At 36.3% G+C, this 21,360-nt stretch overlaps 1 long non-coding RNA gene across 1 annotated transcript; it reads left to right on the top strand.

The window, feature by feature from the left end:
• Positions 1–16,752: 16,752 nt before the first annotated feature.
• On the top strand, positions 16,753–20,983 carry LOC127172727 (uncharacterized). The gene is made up of 4 exons (XR_007828664.1): positions 16,753–16,957; positions 19,889–19,919; positions 20,460–20,729; positions 20,877–20,983. It is a non-coding gene; the product is annotated as an uncharacterized LOC127172727 (long non-coding RNA).
• Positions 20,984–21,360: the final 377 nt, after the last annotated feature.

The following is a 21,360-nucleotide window of genomic DNA, read 5'->3' on the forward strand; positions in this document are numbered from 1 at the left end:
TAGGTCATTTTTATTATTCTAAAAAAAAAAAAAAAAAAAAAAAAATATATATATATATATATATATATATATATATATATTTATATATTTATATTTATTAATAATTCAAGGCATTACTACATATGTTTGAAGTATAAATACTTCATAATGTATATTTAAAATATATATTTGTCTTTTTTATTTTGTCACACTTATTTTGAACACGTTTTCCCACGTGTTCCCTGACCTAGTTTCTGTCTCCCCTTTATTGTGTCATTTTGTTCAGGTGTGTCTTGCCAAATTATCTTCATTTGCCTGTGTATTTAAGTCCTAGTCTGGTCTTGGTCTGGCATTATATGTCCCATGTTCTATGTGTGTCAACTACCTGTCTGTCAATTTACCCTCTTGTGGATTTAATAAAAGACTGTTTGCCTTCTTCTTCATGCGCGTTTACCTTTGACACAGTAGTGTGACAGAATATCAGACCAACAAAGAGTAAAATGTGTGTTTACCCCCTCGTTTGTTTTTTCGTTTTTTGAAAGTGTTTTTCTTTTTTGTTGTATGGACCCTGGCTTCCTCCTGGAGCAGGGGGAGCTGACTCTCGAGGACCATACCTGCTACTCGGACAACTGCTTCTGCTTGTTTTATCAAGCAAGCTTAAACTCCGTGGGCAGAGCGCAGTTGTCCTGAGATGGTCCTCGAGAGGATTTCGCCGCCTTTGTGGAGTGATAGCATGCTGTGGATTGGTACTCACAGTGGATGTCGTAGACAACGACACCAGCCCCACTCCGGACCCAGAGCCCAGCCCACCATCACCCTGTTGCACGGAGCAACAGCCTGAGCCCACCGCAGACAGAGAGCCAGAGCCCGCCGGGACCAATGAGCCATTGCCAGAGAGAGCAACAGAACAGAGGATCCTCCCTCCTCCTTTCATCTTTGATACCTCAGCCTTGCCATCTTTGGCCCTTTTGCCTCTGCTTCCTGTCAGCCCGTCTGCTCACCCTCAGCCCACCATCTGTGCGCTGGGTTCGCCACGGGTCTGCCTGTCTCCATCGCTGGTGGACTGACGGACCATGGTGGAGAGGAGGGAGCTAGGAGCCATGGTGGAGCCGCTGGGTCGACGGATCGAAGTGGAATACGGGACTCAGAGGCTAAAGGTGGATCGGCTCCACCATGGCTCCTAGCTCCCTCCTCTCCACCATGGTCTGTCAGTCCACCAGCTCCGCTGGGCTCCCTCATCCCTCCGGCTTTGCCTTGGTCAGTCGTTGACTCTCCGCCGCCTCGGCACTCCTCCGGCTACACCTCGTCCTTCCGGCTCTGTCAGACTCCTCCATCTCTCTGGCTCCACCTTGGTCCTCTGTCGCTCCGGCTCCACCAAGGTCTTCCGGAACCTCACCTCCACCTTGGAGCCATCTGCTCCACCTTGGCCCTCTGGATCCTCAGCGTGACCCTGGCTCTTTGGCTCTCCATCTTTGCCTCGGGCTTCACCACCACCTGCTCTGCCGCCATCAATCAGCCACCTGGATTCGTCAGCCCTTCCTCCACTATGGCTTCTCCCGCCGTCGGCTCCACTATGGGTCGCCTTCATGGCTATGGCCTGGGTCCTCCTACTCCAAGTCCCTCCTGTTTTCTCCCTGGCTCCTCCCTCTGTCCGATTCGCCTTGGCTCCTCCTGTTTCCTTCTGGCTCCTCCCTCCATTGTCTCCGCCCTGGACTCCCAGGGGTCTATCCTCTGCCTGAACCTCCACCAGTATTGTCAGCCTGCCTTCCTGCCAGACCTTTTTCATCCCCGTCACTATCCCACATATATGTATATTTAAGTCCTTGTCTGATCACTGTGTCTTGGTCTGGTATTATATGTCCTATGTTCTACGTGTGTCAGCTACCTGCCTGTGAATATACCTCTTGTGGATTTATTAAAAGACTATTTGTATTCTTCTTTTTTTTATTATTCTTTCACAAGTTCACATATCAATATAATTCTTCAGCAGAATGAGGGTAAACTGTTTTGCTACATAATGGAGAGATGAACTAGACATAAAAGTGCCAGAGGAATCATTATAGGATTGAGTAGGTGAGTATGAGAAACATTTTTACTTATCATGAAATTCAAACATAGCACAGTTAAATATTTAATAAAAAACGTTTACAAAATCAACCTAAAAATGCTTTCAGAATTGAACACAGAGAATAAATTACACTGATGGCAAGAGGAGCTGTACATTTACATATAGTGCCTCTTCATACAGCTTGAGTCTGGTCGAAAACACATTGGTTGATAAGTAGATGCGTTTAGAAGTGTGTCAGTACAAGAAGTACTTGTCAGTCTAGCTGAAATGTTGATTTTAGGTTTTTCATATTAGATAATGACATGATGATGATATTATAAAAGGAGCCACTCTGATTTTAAAACTGAATCATAACTGAAATAACATTAGAGTTGCTTAGAAAACAATTCTTGTCTCCAGAAATGTATTAAAGTGACTTTTAATTAATTGTTTCATCTCAGAAATACAGCAGTTCTCACTCTTATTGTTTTGGCACATCTGTGTTCATGCAGCATATTTTTGAGTGTTTAAATCACACCTTTATTTCAGCGATTTGTCACACTGACTGGTTGCTGTCTGTTGCCTGGATCTTAAGAGAGTGCATCAGAGTGAGCATGAATGATATTTCTATCTATGACGAGTACATCTGATGTACTCAAATCTGGAAATAAGCCTTTCGCAAACCAGGTTATGTGCCTTGTGAAAAAGATTAGTTGAGCTACAATTGAGAGTGGATCTTAGACAAAAAATAATTGCTCAATATTAATTTTATTTTATGTTAATTTGATATTAAAACACTATTCTTTGAACCAGAAATCAACGCTTAAAAGACTAGTTCACCCGAAAATGAAAATTCTGTTATTAATTACTCACCCTGATGTCGTTCTAAACCCATAAGACCTGTGTTCAGAACACAAATTAAGATATTTTTGATGAAATTCGAGAGCTTTCTGACCTGATGTCCTTACTACCTTTCTGGGTCTTGAACTTGTCAGTTGCACTGCTGTCTAGGCAAAGTCAGAAAGCTCTTGGATTTCATCAAAAACATCTCAGTTTGTGTAGTATGCAAATTGTGTACAAGGTCTTACAGGGTTGGAATGACACAAGGGTGAATAATTGACAACATTTTCATTTTTGTGTGAACTAGCCCTTTAAATACTCGCACAGTGATCAGTGTCTAGGAAGTCAACCTACAAATGGCTTATAATTGTCTATGCACAGAAAAAAAAAAAAAAGACAGGAAGTTTAATAACTGAACATGAAATATTTGCTAATGTCGAGCTCAATTGAACATCTACTGCTGTGCATGTGAATATTCTTCACGTTGAGACCTTCAGAACCCCTGACGTTACTCTTCCAGCACCATTCTTTCCCTGAGTCACACGCTCTCCTCCTTCTCTGAATGATCTCAGCCAGTCAGAAGATGAATTTATTCAATGTGAAGTTCAACATGCCAGCGTTTGCGCGCATGTTCGCGAGTTCTTATGCACAGCCATAGCCTGCCAAGCTGATGGAGTGGTTTTCACAATAAATTAGCAATTGTAATCTTGAGCGTTTTAGAGGAACAAGCTGTTGCTTCCTCTTCATTTCTCTCGCACACACACTCTCCAATCTTTTTTTCTCTCTCTCTCTTCCACTTAACTCTGGGTCTTAGCTGTCTTCATACATAATTAGGGCAAGCCAAGTCACATTACCTGTCTGGTTTTTCAGCCCTCATTTTCTTTTTCTGTCGTTGATGTGTCAGAGAATATTCGTCAAACTACCTCACTAATGGAATTGAGGGAAAGCTCAAAATTACAAACGATTTATGACATTTTGCACCTGAACTTTTTCCGGTCGTCGCTCTTGTTCCCTGTCTCTCTCTTTCCAACCAACTCCATTAATTCTCTCTGTATTTAATGATAAGAATATAAGGGCTGCATTGCAACCCGTTCGGTTCGAGGTTGAGTTGCTCTCGGCTGGAGTGCCACCGCAATTCAGTCGAGAAAGCCTTAAAATGGTCACCGCTACTTACTTACCATTTTAGAACCCAGCGGGGCTCATGTTTTGTGTCTTTGGTGTTCACACAAGTGCAGTGCTATTAAAACAAAAATGGAAAAGCACAGTAAGAAGTGAATAGAGACTCTTAAATATGCATTTTAAACTTGAGTTTTGTACGCAAGGACTTTCAAACAGCCATGGTTATTTTGATGATAACAATATCCACAACAATACAGAATCTGAGGACAAAGTAAGCTAATGGTATTTGATTCACTTTTAAGATCAGACTAAAACGTGAATCACCATACATTAAATATAGTGACACAAACCCTAAGTGTCAACTAAAGTCTAACCTCATTGGTTCTCACTTACCACATGAGATAAAGTAATGACGAATGCCTTATTTAAGTGCAGTCTGTGACAGGACTATTGTTAACTAATTAGACTAATATTATTAAAGGGGACATCGGATGCCCATCTTCCACAAGTTGGTATGATTCTTTAGGGTTTTTGTGAAATGTCTGCAACATACTTTGGTTTAAATTCCTCAGTCGTTGTGTAAAACAACTCTTTTTAAAAACACCTGTGTTCACGGTGACCCATTTTGGTGCATGCCTCTTTAAATGATAATGAGCTACTGCTCACTTTACCTTTGTCTTCCATCTTCCAAGACTAATCCAACTAAAAAACACCTGCATTGCTTACGAGACACTGTTGTCAATACAGCTGCTTGAGTGCAAAGAAAATGGTGGGCAGAGTACAACTCGCTGAGGGTGGGAATATGCTAATATGGAACAGTCTGTCAGTGGTTGTGGGCGGGGCCTGTTCAGTATGAAGTCATACTGCTCCGAAAATCAAAACGGCTTGTAATTTGAGTCTGTTTAGGTTTTTTGGAGATTAAAAAGAAAGTAGTGAATTGATTTTTATGATTGTAGGGTAGTTGTGTCCAACACAGCTAAGACACATTTATATGCAAACACCATGTAAAAGTGAATTTTGCATTGGTGTCATCTTTAAAAACATTTTTGTTAATGGGAATAAAGCTGAAAAAAAGCTCTCACTGAAGTTTATAACATGGACAAAAACATCTGAAACATTAGTTTGTTTTGCAGGATACAGAAAACCAAAGAGGCGTGGAACAATATGAGGGTGAGTAAATGATGACAGAATGTTCATTTTTGGGTGAACTGTCAGAAACATATTTCATTATACTAGAGGCAGCATCATTATGTGTGCTAATGCTGCATTATGTGAACGTAACATTGTTTACGTTAACATTACATTGCCGTATCCATGATGTTATGAAAAACCTGTTAATTTCATTCTTTCTCCATTTTTATTTGGCCCTTTTTGTATTCTTTCCTTGAGTGCTGCAGACTTCAGCTTTACTACAATGGAAAAAGGGGCAAGGAGAATATTTCTCATGTGTGCCATCGCTTTGAGACAAAGCCTGAGAGTGTGTGTGTGTGTGTGTGTGCAAATAGACCTCTCTCTCTCCCCTCACTGATCTCATACACAGACGTGTGTGTGTGCACGCAGGAGAAAGCTGATAGGACAGGGGAATGATGTGGGCCAGTGGCCATTGTAATGCTGTGTGCTGCGTGTGGCAGTAACAGCTTCACCTCAAGGTCAACTTCCTGTGAGGAGAATACACATCAGAATAGTTGGGCTAGAGTCCGCCAACCCTCCTTCTCTCTTTATCTTTCAAATACTAAATATGAGGTTTAGCAAGCAGGTAGTCAGAATAGAGTGTAGAATAGAGTTTACCTTAGCGCTTAATATTTCTGTTCTGCAAGGATACATCAAATCTATCAAAAGTGATTAGTAGGACATTTGTTATGCTGTTCTTCTGGATTTTCAAGTTATCAAATAATCCTAAATGGTTTCCCCAAAACATTAAGCAGCACAACTGATAATAATAAGAAATGTTTCTTGAGCACCAAGTCAGCATGTTATAATGATTTTTGAAGGATCAGTGGAAAATTCAGCTTTGCAACCATAGGAATGCAAATGTTTTAACATATATTAAAATAGACAAGAGTTATTTAAAATTGTGATAATATTTTATAATATTATTGTTTTTATTGTAGTTCAATCAAAATATTTATCAAATTTACATACACCTTGTATGTTTACATACACCTTGTAGAATGTGCAAAATCATACAAAATGCATGTTACGTTTTATTTAGTACTGACCTGAATGAGATATTTAACGTAAGTTTGAAGATCAGGGTAAATTTAACTTATTTTGTCTCCTGGGAAACATGTAAGCATCTTGTGTAGCTTCTGAAGGGCAGTACTAAATTTTAAAAAAATTACGTTATTTAGGCAAAATAAGAAAAATTAGCACATCTTCATTCTGTTCAAAAGTTTTCACCCACGGCTCTTAATGCAACATGCTTTCTTATGAAGCATCAGTGAGCATTTAAATTTTCTGTAACAGTTGCATAAGCATCCCTCAGTTGTCCTAGGTGTAAAAAGATGGATCTCAAAATCATACAGTCATTGTTGGAAAGGATTCACATACACAAAAATGTTGAAAAGCCAAAAATTTGTGTGACCTGAAAGATTTTTCTGAAGAACAGCAGGCAGCTTAACTGTTCAGGACAAACAAGGGACTCACTATGAACAACTATTACTAAACAGAAAAACACGGCTGTGGATCATTCAGGTAACAACACAGTATTAAGAATCAAGTGTATGTAAACTTTTGAACGGGGTCATTTTTATAAATGCGACTATTTTCGCTTGTGTGAAATATCTTATTCAGGTCAGTATTAAATAAAAAATAACATGCATTTTGTATCCCTCTTATTTTGGTAAAACAATTAACGTTTTGCAGATTCTGCAAGGTGTATGTTGGCCTCAACCATAAATGTAAATATGTTTCAAAGAGGCTTCTTTCAAGTGAAAAGTGGGGAAATTAAAATGTAGAAGTCATTGTACTGCAAAATTTCACCACAGAATTATGTGACTGTCCAATCAGAAATAAGTATTTCAGAAAGCCTTGTTGTAAAAACTGAATATGGCTTCTATTTTCCATTTACTCTCTTTTTCTCTCTTCCTGTTTGCACTCAGCAAGCCCAGAAAATCAGAACAGAAAAAAAGGTTACTTTTTTCCCCTCTATCTTCTGACGTACACATTTATAGCACCCGTAACAGCCATAATCACTGCCACATTAATGTACATGTGTGTGTTTGTGAGGCACATGGCTTTGGCTGGTGGCTTGGTGCTCTAACACGTCACAACGGGGGGCACTAAACCACCTGCAACCTTAATTTGTTGTGCCAGTAATTTTCTCTGCTCCATGCTGGCCTAAGATGCAGCCTGTGCCTAAACTACTGTGAACTCACAAAGAGAATGAGGGGGGAAAAAAGATAGAGACAGCCATGCATATGTCAATGACTCATGTAACATGGCTCTGCCGCATTCAGAACCTGCTTTTCTCACTCCTAATTGAGGGTGAAATTCAAAACAGGGCTTTTTGACCCAGCGTGACATGATTGGACTTGTTTGCACTGAAACAAATAAGGAAAAATACAGCATTTTGACTAGTATTGCTGATTTTAAAGGAATAGCTTACCCAAGGTGAATGTTCTGTGATCTTTTACACATTCTCATGTCCTTCCAAACCTGTAAGACTTACTATCTTCTGTAGAAAACAAAAGAAAAAGATTTGATAAATGTTCATGCTGCTCTTTTCAATATAATAAAATCATATAAAGTCTGTCAAGAAGTGAGTCGCTTTGGATAAATATGTCTGCTAAATAAATTAATATAAATGTAAATACAATTCAAATGTTTTTCGCAGATCTTCTGAAACCATACGATAGCTCCTTGTGAGGAACGGACTGAAATTAATGTCATTAATCACTGACAAATGGATTCAAACAGGTTGTAAGACACACGAGAACCAGCAGTGCTTGGTGCTACCAAGAATATAAAGCTGAATTTGGAGAGGTAAGATTGTACCATATTTTTCAAGTACCTTGCTAATGATATATGTCAAAATACTGTCGTATTATTATCTGATAGCATCACTGTACCACGGTATCTCTGCGGTACTCTTTTGTGAGAAAATGTACAGTCTTTGTGCTTTATATACAGATAAGCCGTTCCATCTTAAACCCCATGTACATTTTTCCTCATCGAGCGAGGATTGACAGCCGCACTTCACATAGCCTGAGGTAATTTTTCCCTATCTGCGCTCTAGGTGTGCATTTGGTATGATAATAACCAGGTAATGTCGTTAAGGGCTGATATATTATGGCTGAAATCTGGGCCCCTGAAAGCTCGCAAAAACCCAAGAGTAAAAACTAAACGCATTGAATAATGGTTAGAATGAAGGCCTGCTTCCAGACATCTGCTTTCACACAAGCTCTGTCGTAGCTCTTGACTTTGACAACCACATGAAGGCGTTTCGAGGTGTAAAAGCAACTTAGAATATGTAAAAAGTCCAATTATCTAGCCAAAAAGATACCTGAGCAAAAAGAAAAATGTTTCCACATTTAATTAAACTTAACAAGTAATTTACTTACAAAATAAATGACACAGCTGATTTGCAGTTGTTTATAGACTGTTCACATTCAAGTTAGTCCATCTTCAGCAATGACTGTAATTAAAAAAAAAAAAAAAAAAAAAAAAAAAAGAATAGCTTTAGGTCAAAGACTATGTTGCTTTTGTAACTCGTAATAGAGTTTTTAAATGGATGAAAAAATGGATGTTATTTGCTGCAGCAGTTCAGCCGATGAGCCCCCACGCCATTGTAGGTGTATATGACTTTCTTTTTTCAGTTAAATACAATTGGAGTTATATTAAAAAATGTCCTGGCTTTTCCAAGCTTTATAATGGCAGTGAATGGGTGTTGAGATTTTGAAGTCCAATAAAGTGTATCCATCCATCATAAAAAGTACTTCTTAATAAAGGTCTTCTGAAGTGAATTGATATGTTTGTGCAAGAAAAATATCCATATTTAAAACTTTATAAACCGCAATTCACGAGAGAGTGGCGTTCCAGCAGATGATATAAGACGTAGGCATAGCGTAAACGCCGATGAGAGTATGCTAGTCTCGCAAGAACCAAATTTTGTCTCCTCTTGGCTTATATCAAAATCCTCCAACATTTTTCTTTACAAATCCTCGTTTTATACTTCTAATTCGTGACCAGTATTCTGTTTTGCTCTCTCCTCTGCGCTTCCACGTTTGTCACTTTTCACCGAAGCTTACGCTACACCTATGTCCTACGTCATCTGCTGGTACGCCACTCTCTCATGAACACACGTATGAAGTTAGTGTAAGCTAAAGATTACGGTCTACAAAGTGTTAAAGGCAAAATATGTACGATTTTTTTAATTAAAATATCCAAAAACCACTAGAACAGTGTTATATATTTTGCTGACTTGTGTACTTACATTATCCCAAATGTTTCCAAGAATGTTTAATTCCAGATAAATAAGCCATTTTAACTAGTGTTGCCTGCCAATGATGTCTTACACCCTTGATTTTTCCGTCCCAAAGACCCTTTAATATGTTATGCATATTATATAACAGAACTTTCAACACACTCAAATGTATATAATATGATAAAACAACACTGTTTTACCTCACATACACATGACTGGAAGGAGCGGAAGTGGTCGACTGTGGCATAACAAAAGCTTGGCTGTTTTCAAGCTGTGTATTGTGCTTGTCCTTCATTACCAGCTCCAGCGTTCTTGTTTTGCTTCCATGATTTCAGCCCCACCATGCTTCATACTATAGTGACCCTAATTCTTTAATACATTAGCTCATCCATGGATGTGATTTCTTGCAGAGTCCCAACAGACTGCATCAGCTGTGGGGATGAAGACTACAACTCCCATGATTCCGCACGCAATCAAGGCGTCATCAGACTCCGCCTTTATTTCTTTGTTTGTTTTGAATATGCACCCTCTAGTGACGAAAGCGTATATATTGCACCTTAAATATGGATTTTTTTTTTTACACAAATGCATCGATTCACTTCAGGAGGCGCTTATTAACCCTCCAGAGCTGTGTGGAGTACTTTTTATGATGGATGGATGCACTTTATTGGACTTCAAAATCTTAACACCCATTTACTGCCATTATAAAGCTTGGAAGACCCAGGACATTTTTTAATATAACTCCATTTGTATTCATCTGAAAGGGGTAAGTGATATACACCTAGAATGGCTTGAGTATGAATAAATCATGGGATAATTTAAATTTTTTGGGTGAACTGTCCCTTTAAGGCTCTGGTGGTAATCGCCAAAATCATTTTAAATCCAAAACAACAACAATGAACACTAACAGATCTCCCTTTATATTATTTTCCTCTTATGCTCACCAGGGTTGCATTTATGTGATAAAAATACAGTAAAAAAGTAGTAATATGCAAAATATAACTTTTTTTTCAATTTAAATGAATACATTTTCTAAATCATTATATTTTAAAATGTCATTTATATACATGATGGTGAAGCTGAATTTTCAGCAACCATTCTTTCAGTCTTCAGTGTCAAATGATCTTTCATGAATCACTCTACTATGATTTGAACAATGCCTCATACCCGAATAGAAAACATCTATTTAAAATTGCAATATTTCACAATATCACTGTTGTCTTGATCAAATAACTGAACCTTTGGTGAGCATAAGAGACTTCTTTCAGTAAATCAAATCACTTCTTTGAGATATGCTTGGAAAACTATATTGATACTGACCTCACTAACCTTGAAGCGGGCCTTAAAATGTAGCTTAAAAATGTAACTGTGTTCAAGTTTTCATCCCTTTTAAAAGTAAGAACCCATCCAATAGTGCATGTATATATTGGATGGACTCTTAGAGGAGATTAGATACTCTCTGCCGCTCTCATCCTGAGCCTCTCTGTATATCAGCATGCCCAAAGCTTTGCTGTCCTGTTCTGAATTGATCAGGCCTACAATTAGACATTCAGTCCAGCCACAAGGGGGCAGAACGTCTCTCCAAATGCTCCCAGCTGGCCTCAGAGAGTTTCTAATCAAACAAACGTCTGTTATTCGCTGCCTCTGACGGACAACCTGTCCCCAACAGTCAAGACGACTCTCTAATTAGAGACTTTGTAGAACATTGGTAATTCAAATTCAGAAAGATTTTAATTGCTGTCATGTTCAAGGTTTAAGAAGCAGATTCAGTGCCTGACTAATGTGCGAACCGTGCGTGCACACCCTCTCACATGCGGACGTGCACGCAAAACCATGCACTTGCAAATGCTAAAAGGATGCAAATCTATTCTGAGAGTCCCACTGACCACTCTTCAAACCCCTACACACCATCAGCTCGAACCATGTCAAGCTAATGACTTTAGAGGACAGAAAACATCAAACAGACTCTCTGCTATCATCAATCCTTCCATGACTGAGCACACAATGACTCAACGTTTTTAATCGGAACCGGGGGCTTCAAGTAGACCAGAAATCACAGAGCACCGGTAATTATTCTTGCGTCCCAGCAACTCGCGTAAACTGCTGGTACTGTCCTTTGTACCTGATGACAAGATGACCTGGAGATCTCCTGTCCCTCTCACTGGACAAAAACTGGTAGTCTTAAAAGTTTTATCTATTGATATTAAAGGGATACTTCACCCAACAATGAAAATTCTGTTATTAATTACTCACCCTCATGCAGTTCCATACCCGTAAGTACTTCATCTTTGAAGTTCATCTTTGGAACACAAATTAAAATACTTTTGATGAAATCCAAGAGCTTTCAAAGGTACCAAGAACATCGACAAAATAGTCCATGTGACATCAGTGGTTTTGTAATTTTATGAAGCTACGAGAATGCTTTTTGTGCACAAAATAAATAAAATAAAACTAAAATAAAATAAAAATAAAATAATAATAACGACTATATATATACTATATATATATATACACGACTATAATAATGATTAATAATGATTATTTTAAATATATAAATATAGAAAGATTGATGTATATATATATATATATATATATATATAATATTTATTAATATATAAAAATATTTAAAATATAAAATAGTCTAAATATTATATATATTAATATATAAAAATATAATTTATAAAATATAAAATGAAAAAATATTTGTAAAAAATATTCTCTCTCTCTCTCTCTCTATATATATATACACTTGTATATATATATATATATATATATATATATATATATATATATATATATATATATATATTATTATTATTATTATTATTACTATTTTATCATTAATTATAGAAATATAAATTTCATAATTAGATTAATTATATCAAAATATTACATGTACTGTGTGTATATTTTGATTGGCATTTTGATTTTGAAACGTGCAGTGCTCATGTTTATTCAACAAAGTAACCACCACAAATAAATCATGTATGGGAAGCACTGGTAATGTATATCAAAATATCAGAAATGTGTTTACAAGTCATATCACCATTATTTTAAAAAATTGATATCGCGATATATATTCATATTGAATTATTCTCAGGGGTGCACATACGTTTTTTTTTTTTTTTTAATGTGTAAGAGTACCAGGAGATTTGGTTTGATCCTGACCCATTAAACATAACTTAAAAATAACTAATAGTAATAATAATATCATTGTATTTATTTATTTTAATAAAATAATAAACAACAAAATAAAGTGTGGTAATACTTTTATATTAAATAAAAATATAATTATTTTATAGTAAACTTAAAAATAAAATAATAATATTTACTTTTCTATATGATTTTTCATTATTTTCATACCTATAATGATCAAGCTATTATTGGCAGCGCTTCCAACTGAAGAGCGTTCAGTGAATGAAATGTCACATTTTTGCATTGTGCTTTGAAAAAATCTAAAATGGTAATTGTGCATTAACAGCTGTCAGTCACATCGGTACGCAAATGCGGACCACTTAGGTGCACTCCTGATTATTGTCCAGCCATAGTATATATACTGTATGTATACACACAGACGCAGAGACAACAGTCAGTTTCCGAACAATGGGAGTACCTGCACCAATTCTTTCCTACTTTAAGCACTCATCAACAGCCTTTCTGCTACTCCCTCTGAACCTTTTCTCTAAAAGTTCTCTCATAGTCGGTAAGGTTGTGCCAAAGCTAACACGCATCCAGGGAATCCACTGACCTTTCCCTGACCATTTATTCATTGGAATGAGCCTCATAAAAGTGGATAGAGGCAGAAACATGGCAGAGAGGTGCTAAAAATGTCAGGCCTTCGAGTGAATTTTGTCTCCTCGCTGCTCTGCTTCTCAAAACTTTAGCCTGTAATGATTTTTGGAAGGTAGACTGCTGCGTTTGGGCCAGAGGGGTGCAAGTGAGATCAGGAGGTGTGTGATAGGAGGTGATGGCTAACTTTTCCTCTCATTATTTACGGCTCTGTTTCTTTAAAGGCTTTTGCTCTACGATCCGAACTCTTATAGAATAACAGCTTTGAACTTTCACTTTAGGACAGGCTATAAAGCAAGAGTGTAGATTTTATGGTATTCATAACTTTATGCAGGCTTTGATGGCTTTTCTGTGGCTTACATTGTGAATGAAAAGAAACTTACTACACGTCACAGAATTTATATAACTGCTTTATGTTCTAATTCTCCTTTTTTGTGTTCTGGATGCTGCATTTGTCTTTAAAAACATGACCAGCAGTATAAGGTATGTTTTGGACATTGTTGTTTGTTGATCTGCAATAGCAAAGCACCTTGGTCTATCATGTTTATTAGCAGAGATGCTAAACTGTCTTGACTGTTCATATATGCTATCCTCACAAACATAAATAAGATTAATATCAACCACCATCGCATCTAAATTCAACCTAAGCTAATATTAAAACTTCATGGCGTGATTATATTGATTTAGACCACAAAATAATCTCTAGAATTCCCCACTCCCTCTGAACCAATGTTAGCGCTATGCTAACTTCTGAGTTAACCCAATTCTCCAGTTGAAGGCGGTTTTGACTGATGTTTCTCATCATTAGTGTCCTCTCATGGGGCCGGATAAATCGCAGACATTATGAAATCCACGCAGAGAATGAACCTAATCAGAATGTATTTCAGATTTAATTTCATGAGGTAAAATATTATTCTCCATTTGTGTCTCATTTTGTCATATTAAGCAGGCGCGATAGCTAAAACGGATTGACTTCAATTAGAGGGACGGGATACAAATGTTCAGCAAAACGGTTAATAGAAGAACAAAATGTATTAGAGATCATTATGACGTAAATATGCCACCTCTTCAAAATCTTTTTGTCTAAAACACTTATCTAGTTAGCAGTGGCGTCGCTAGACATACACAACATCTTGAGCTAAACCCGGTAGTGTGATAATGGCTCATGTAAATCATTTAAACCAGACTTTTACTTTCTTTTCATTTTAATTTTAATTACATTAAAGAGAGAGTTCACACAAAAATTAAAATTTGATGTTTATCTGCTTTCCCCCAGGGCATCCAAGATGTCTTAGGACATCAGTGTATTGTCACGAGTCGCAGGTTTTTTTTTATTTGGTTTTGTTTGTGTATATTTTGTTTTACTCTCAAAGATTTGACTGCCATTATATGACTGACAGACTGCAACGGTTTGAGTGAAAAATCTTCGTTTGCGTTCTACTGAAGAAACAAAGTCACCTACATCTTGGATGCCCTGGGGGTAAGCAGATAAACATCAAATTTTCATTTTTGGGGTAGCTATCCCTTTAAACATGACCTTAACATGACTTAAAATACCTCAAAGGTTCACTCAGAAACTAAAATTCTGTCATTAATTACTCACCCTCATGTTTTTCCAAACCCGTGAGACCTTCGTTCGTCTTCGGAAGACAAATTAGGATATTTTTGATGAAATCCGAGAGCTTTCTGACCCTGCATAGACAGCAATGCAACTGTCACGTTCAAGGTCCAGAAAGGTAGTAAGGACATCGATAAAATAGTCCATGTGATATCAGTGGTTCAACCATAATGTTATAACGCTATGAGCTAATACGTTTATGTGCAAAGAAAATACAAATAACGACTATATTCAACATTTTCTTGTCAATTTTCTTCTGTGCCAATCTTTGACGTGCGTTCATGAGAGTACACTTGTACGTTGTGAGACTGACACAGAAGAGAAGAAATTGTTACATAAAGTTGTTATATTTGTTTTCTTTGCACACAATAACATTACTTTGACTTCAAATACTAACTATATAAACACTACCAGTCAAAAGTTTTTGAACAGTAGGATTTTTAATGTTTTTTAAAGAAAAAGCCCTTCTGCTCACCAAGCCTGCATTTATTTGATTCAAAGTACAGCAAGAACTGTAAAGTTCTGACATATTTTCACTACTTAAAATAAATGTTTTTTATTTGAATATATTTTAAAATATAATTTATTCTTTTGATTTCAAAGCCTAATTTTTAGCATCATTACTCCAGTCACATGATCCTTCAGAAATCATTCTAATATTCGGGTTTACTGCTCGGGTTTCTAAGATGAATAGAAAGTTCAGAAGAACAGCATTTATCAGAAATAGAAATCTTTTGTAACATTATAAATGTCTTCAACATCACTTTTGATCAATTTAAAGCATTGTTGCTAAATAAAAATATTCATTTCTATAATTTCTTTCAAAAAAAAAAAAAAAAAAAACAACAACTACTGACTCAAAGCTTTTGAATGCTATAGTGTATAATGTTACAAAATCTTTTGTTACAGATAAATGCTGACCTTTGGATCTTTCTGTTCATCAAATAATCCTAAAAAAATACTTAACTGTTTTAAATATTAATAATACTAATTATAATAAAACATTTCTTGAACAGCAAATTAACATATTATAATGATTTCTGAAGGATCATGTGACACTGAAGACTGGAGTAATGATGCTAAAAATTCAGATTTGATTACAGGAATAAATTACATTTTAAAATATTTCAAATAGAAAGCAGTTATTTTAAATAGTAAAAATATTTCATAATATTTCTGCTCTTGATGTGTTTTGGATCAGATAAATGCAGGCTTGGTAAGCAAAAGAAACTTAAAAAGCATTATGTCCTAGTGTTCAAAAACTTTTGACTGGTAGTGTATGAATACAGTATGAAGTTTGATTTTATTCATTTTATTTATAAAATGACATTTTATAGACACATTTTTAATACACCAATGTGTTACTTGTAATAATTCTTTTTGTCTTGTATTGTATACTAAAGTCAATGTTAATCAGGTTTAGCTTTGCCCCTGCTTGTCGGCGAAAGCCAAGGTAAAAGACGATACCAGGAGAATACAAAAATGTGAGAGCAAGCAACACTGACAGACGAAAACAACATCAGCATTCATGCTTTGGGTATTATGGCTACATGGGAGAACAGGAAGTCCTCCCGGGCAGAAAATCCCTCCTTTAGCATCCTCTTCCTCCAGGAATCCATGACAGAGCCTGAAGTGTACCTGCAGGCTTATTGGCAGTTCTAATCAAGTTAAATATCTTCCAGGCCCTTGAAAAAAAGAAAAAAAGCACATTGCTGATGTTGGATTCGTGCTCAAGTGTAAGTCAGCCAACAGCATCTTTCCTCGCAGCAACCAGAAGGCCATTTATGTTCCTTTTGTGCGAGTTGGCCGCAATTAAGGTCCATTCCATATTGGCAGTTTGACTTACTCTCTCTTAAGCTGTAGGTTTGTTCACTGTTCCTCCTCTCAAGGATGGAGTTTGTCAGAGGGAGGACCCGCGTGCCAAGAGAGGGTAAAGGCTCGACTGTGGAGGAGGCAATCGGAAGTTCACGTTCAGAGAAAACCATCAATATCCTCCTCTGCAATACCTGTCTACCAACCACTGCAGAGGAGGGAAAAGAAGAAGACAGAAACAAAGCAGCCACTTCATGACAGACCAAAGATCATCGGTCGGAGCAAAGATCATCGGTCGAAGCAAAGATCATCAGATCCGAAAAACATGGTAAATCTTGCCTTTGGATACATAAGTGAACATTTCAAGGGGTGTGACACTTGGCCTTTAAGTTACGGCCTCATGAATGCAAACGTATTGAGCGTCAGCTGCACTACAGATGGTCTGAAAGTGCTTAGCGCTTCGCGCTTCTCTACGACTCTAGACCTCAAGCTCTTGCATTAGCGTCAAGAGGTGACAGCAGCCATAACATTATCATGTCAAAATTCAAGTTTGCGTGACCCCTCGTAACCACCTACGACATCCTGCGTGACTCGCTAAAAGTGTTTATGATTTACTCATAAAGGCGGCAAGGCCACAGTCAAGCATGAAAAGAAAATTACTCAGCGCCATTAGTGAGAAAAAAATTTGGAGGAATATTTCAGGACTGTGTCAAAATTACACTCCCACTTCTCGTGGCATTACACAGCACCGTGTACATAAAAAGCATGCTGCGATTGTTTAACATTTTCGTTGAGCTGCACTCGCAGACTTGTCAGCGCTGTTGCATCCAGGGCTGAGGTAAGCAATAAAATGTGATCTGCCTATAAAGCTTGGTTTGAAAGTGGGGGAAAATCTGGATTTCATTCTTGCATTAGCATATAAACCTCATTAATGACTATGCTATTGTTTGGTTCAGTTGAAATTGACAGGTTAAATCCAGTGAATGCACGAACTGTCCTAAATTATGTATTTTACTGTAAAACTGGTTCTCAAATGGTTTCTCAAGAGTTTTTACATTGGACAGCACTCAAGTGGTGACCCAACACAGTAACCTATAGAATCTGTCTGGAAAATAAAATAAAATGTTAGAAGTTGTGACAGGTTTGCTTTTTTTTTTTTTTTTTTTTGACTACCTGGGTTGATATCTGTTTTATGTTTTTAGCATTTTTATTAACCTGCCCATGCTGACTTTTTTTTAACTTTTATTTTTTATTTCTGTTTTATTATTAACCTGCCCATTTTGACATGTTTTATTACTCTGGCAATGTTTACTTGTATTTTTTTTTTAATTAACCTTCCCATGTCGATGTCTTTTTGAGTTATGTTTTTATTATTAATCAGCCCATCTTTTATTAATATACCTATTTTGGCTATTCTTTTTTTTTCATTTCATTTGTTTTACATTATTTATTTTATGTTTTATTAATCTACCAATATTGCTTCATTTTATTTTTTTTTTTATGTTTTATTCATCTGCCCATGTTGCCTTTATATTATTTATTGATTTTTTTTAATTAACCTGACCATGTCTGCCAATTTTGACTTTTAATTAGTCTGCCAATATTAACTTTTTATTTTTTTATTTTTATTTTTTTGACAAGTTTTATTAATCTGCCAGTGATTATTTTATGTATTACTTTTTCAATTTTCAATTGTATTATTTGTTTAATTCATCTGCCCTTGTTGCCTTTATTTTATTTATTTAATTTTTTAATTAACCTGACCATGTCTGCCAATTTTGACTTTTAATTCAATTTAATTTAATTTGTATGATTAACCTGCCCATTTTGACATTTCATTAGTCTGCCAATATTAACTTTTTATTTTTTATTTATTTATTTTTTTGACAGGTTTTAATAATCTGCCAGTGATTATTTTATGCATTACTTTTTCAATTTTTAATTTTATTATTTATGTTTAATTCATCTGCCCATGTTGCCTTTATTTTATTTATTTATTTTTTAATTAACCTGACCATGTTGATGTTTTATTAATCTGCCAATTTTTCTCTGGCAATGTTAACTTTTTTTTTATTATTATTAAACTGCCTGGGTTGACAAGTTTTATTAATCTGCCAGTGATTATTTGATTATTTTTGTTATTTTTATTAATCTGCACGTTGAATATTTTTTTTTTATTTTATTTTATTTTATTTTGTTTTATTTTGTCTCATTAATCTACCAATGTTGACTTTATATTATTTATTTAATTTCTTAAATAAATTATTAATTTCTTACATACCTGGCCATGTTGATGTATATTAAATTTGTATTAATTTGTCCATGTTAACATTTTATTAATCTGCCAATTTTGACTTTCAATTTAATTTAATTTGTATTATTAACCTGCCCATTTTGACATGTTTCATTAGTTTGCCAATGTTAACTTTTAATTAAATTTATTTTATTTATTGTTTATGTATTTTTTTGCTATTAGTCTGCACATGTTGACTATTTTATTTTATTTTATTTTATTTTATTTTACTTTTTTTTTTACTTGTTTTACATTATTTATTTTATGTTTCATTAATCTACCCATGTTGATTTAATTTCTTAATTAACCTGCCCATACTGATGTCTATTTTTTTTAATTAATCTGTGCTTGTTAATGTTTTATTAATATGCCAATTTTGACTTGTAATTTAATTTGTATTATTAAGCTGCCCATTTTGACGTTTCATTATTTTGCCAATGTTAACTTTTTATTTAATTTTTATTATTAACCTCCCTGTGTTGACAGGTTTTATTAATCTGCCAGTGATTATTTTATGTATTATTTTTTATTAATCAGTCCATGTTGACTTTTTTTATTTTATTTTATTTTTTATTAATCTACCCATGTTGACTTGACTTTATTTATTTAATTTCTGAATTAACCTGCCCATACTGACGTCTATTTTATTTTAAATTAATTTGCCCATGTTAATATTTTATTAATCTTTTTATTTAATTATTTTTTTACTAACCTGCACATGTTGACAGGTTTTTATTAATCTGTGGATGTTGACTTTTTATTTTATTTTATTTTATTTTATTTATTATCTTATTTATGTATTTTAGTATGTTTTTTAATACCCACCCATCTGCCTAATTTTACCACATACATTTTAAATATCTTACAGTTTGGTTAGACACTCTTTTTTTAATTAAATACACAATTATATGTTGAATTGCATTGTATTATATGCAATGATCATTATCTTTTTCTTCTCTTCAACAGCGGCACCACTCAGTGGATCGAGACCCAGTAGGTAAGAACCACCGATTTTTAAAAAGTTTGTTTGAGGAGGATGCCATATAACTTCCCCATTATGTCATCAATTTGCACAAGGGAAACCTTAATGAAAATGGCTGCGACTTTCATTATTTAAGCATCATCTCACGTCAAGTACATTTCGGATTTCCATGCGTTCCCTCACTGAGCTTCAGTCTTTGTGACATTGTGACATCTTTTGTCTTGAACTAATTAAAGAAGAAACAGCAATGACAGCTCGCCCTCCCTTTTACGTAGCTATTAACATGCACAGAGACCCAGGGAGGAAAGATTTCCCTTCATTAACAACAGTGGAATTGTTAATGTCTAATAAAGGATAAAGAGGAAGCTCTGTTTAATGCAGCAGCCAGAGGGACAGACAGAAACGAGACTGCCTGCATGGCACATTAGTACATCCCCTCCTCTGCGTTCGGTTGCCAGGTCCTCATTTACAGGACTAAGTCAAAAGGAGGCAAATCATATGTCCCCGTGTAATCAATTATTGAAGCCCTGCAAATGTGATTTGGCTTTCATAAAGGAGCAGCCCGCGCGGAGGAGGCTGGAGCGATGAAGTCCCGTCTGTGGAGAGGAGCTGCCGTGTGGGAGCACTCAACACCGAGCGCAGCGGTGTAATCCCAACATTACACGCTCCGTAATGGCTGATGTTTGCGCCACAGGCTGGAACGGTGCGGTCCGCCAGGGAAAGACCCGTGAGGTGGGTGCCGAATAATGGAGGGATGATGAGGTGATGAAGAGAGGAACGGATTGATGGATGGATAGCACATCAATGGATGCGTGTACTGGAAGCGTAAGTGTGTTTTAATGCATGGCTGGTCACTCGAGTCCCACAAGACAGAGTTAAAAATGCACATCATCCAGCACCTCTCTCTCTCTCACACACACACTCTTTTTTTTTTTCTCCGTTTCACTCTCTTTCGCCTTTTTATGCATCCAGACCCAGTGGCAGAGCAACGAAAGGCCGGTTTGACCTCGCCTCACCTCTCTCAAAGCAGCCTGGACCCCGCACACAATATCTGACCTTGGAAAAGAGGCGTCTTTCCGCATAGCAAACAGACCTCTGGCTTCACCCTGCCTCCCTGGTGAACAGACTGATTTCATTTCTCACAATTAATAAAACAAATCGTTTAATAAAGGAGCTAATGCATTTTTTGATCTGTTGAAATATTCATTCAAGACCAAAGAACCTACCACTGCGATAATGGTGGCTGACTCAAATGCATCATGGGATACTTAAACCTTGACTGTTCCACAGTGACCGACTACGTTGCCTCAAGCCAAACAGCTGGACATCACAACGCAATTATGTGCCAGCAATATTCAGATTCATTTTACGCATCTTGAATAGGACTATAATCTTCTTAGGCTGTGATCTAAAACCTTGTGAGCTGCCAGTGTCCCTAATGTAGAATTTTATTTTA

This window comes from Labeo rohita, chromosome 11, assembly GCF_022985175.1.
Source record: "Labeo rohita strain BAU-BD-2019 chromosome 11, IGBB_LRoh.1.0, whole genome shotgun sequence".
Classification (NCBI taxonomy): domain Eukaryota; kingdom Metazoa; phylum Chordata; class Actinopteri; order Cypriniformes; family Cyprinidae; genus Labeo; species Labeo rohita.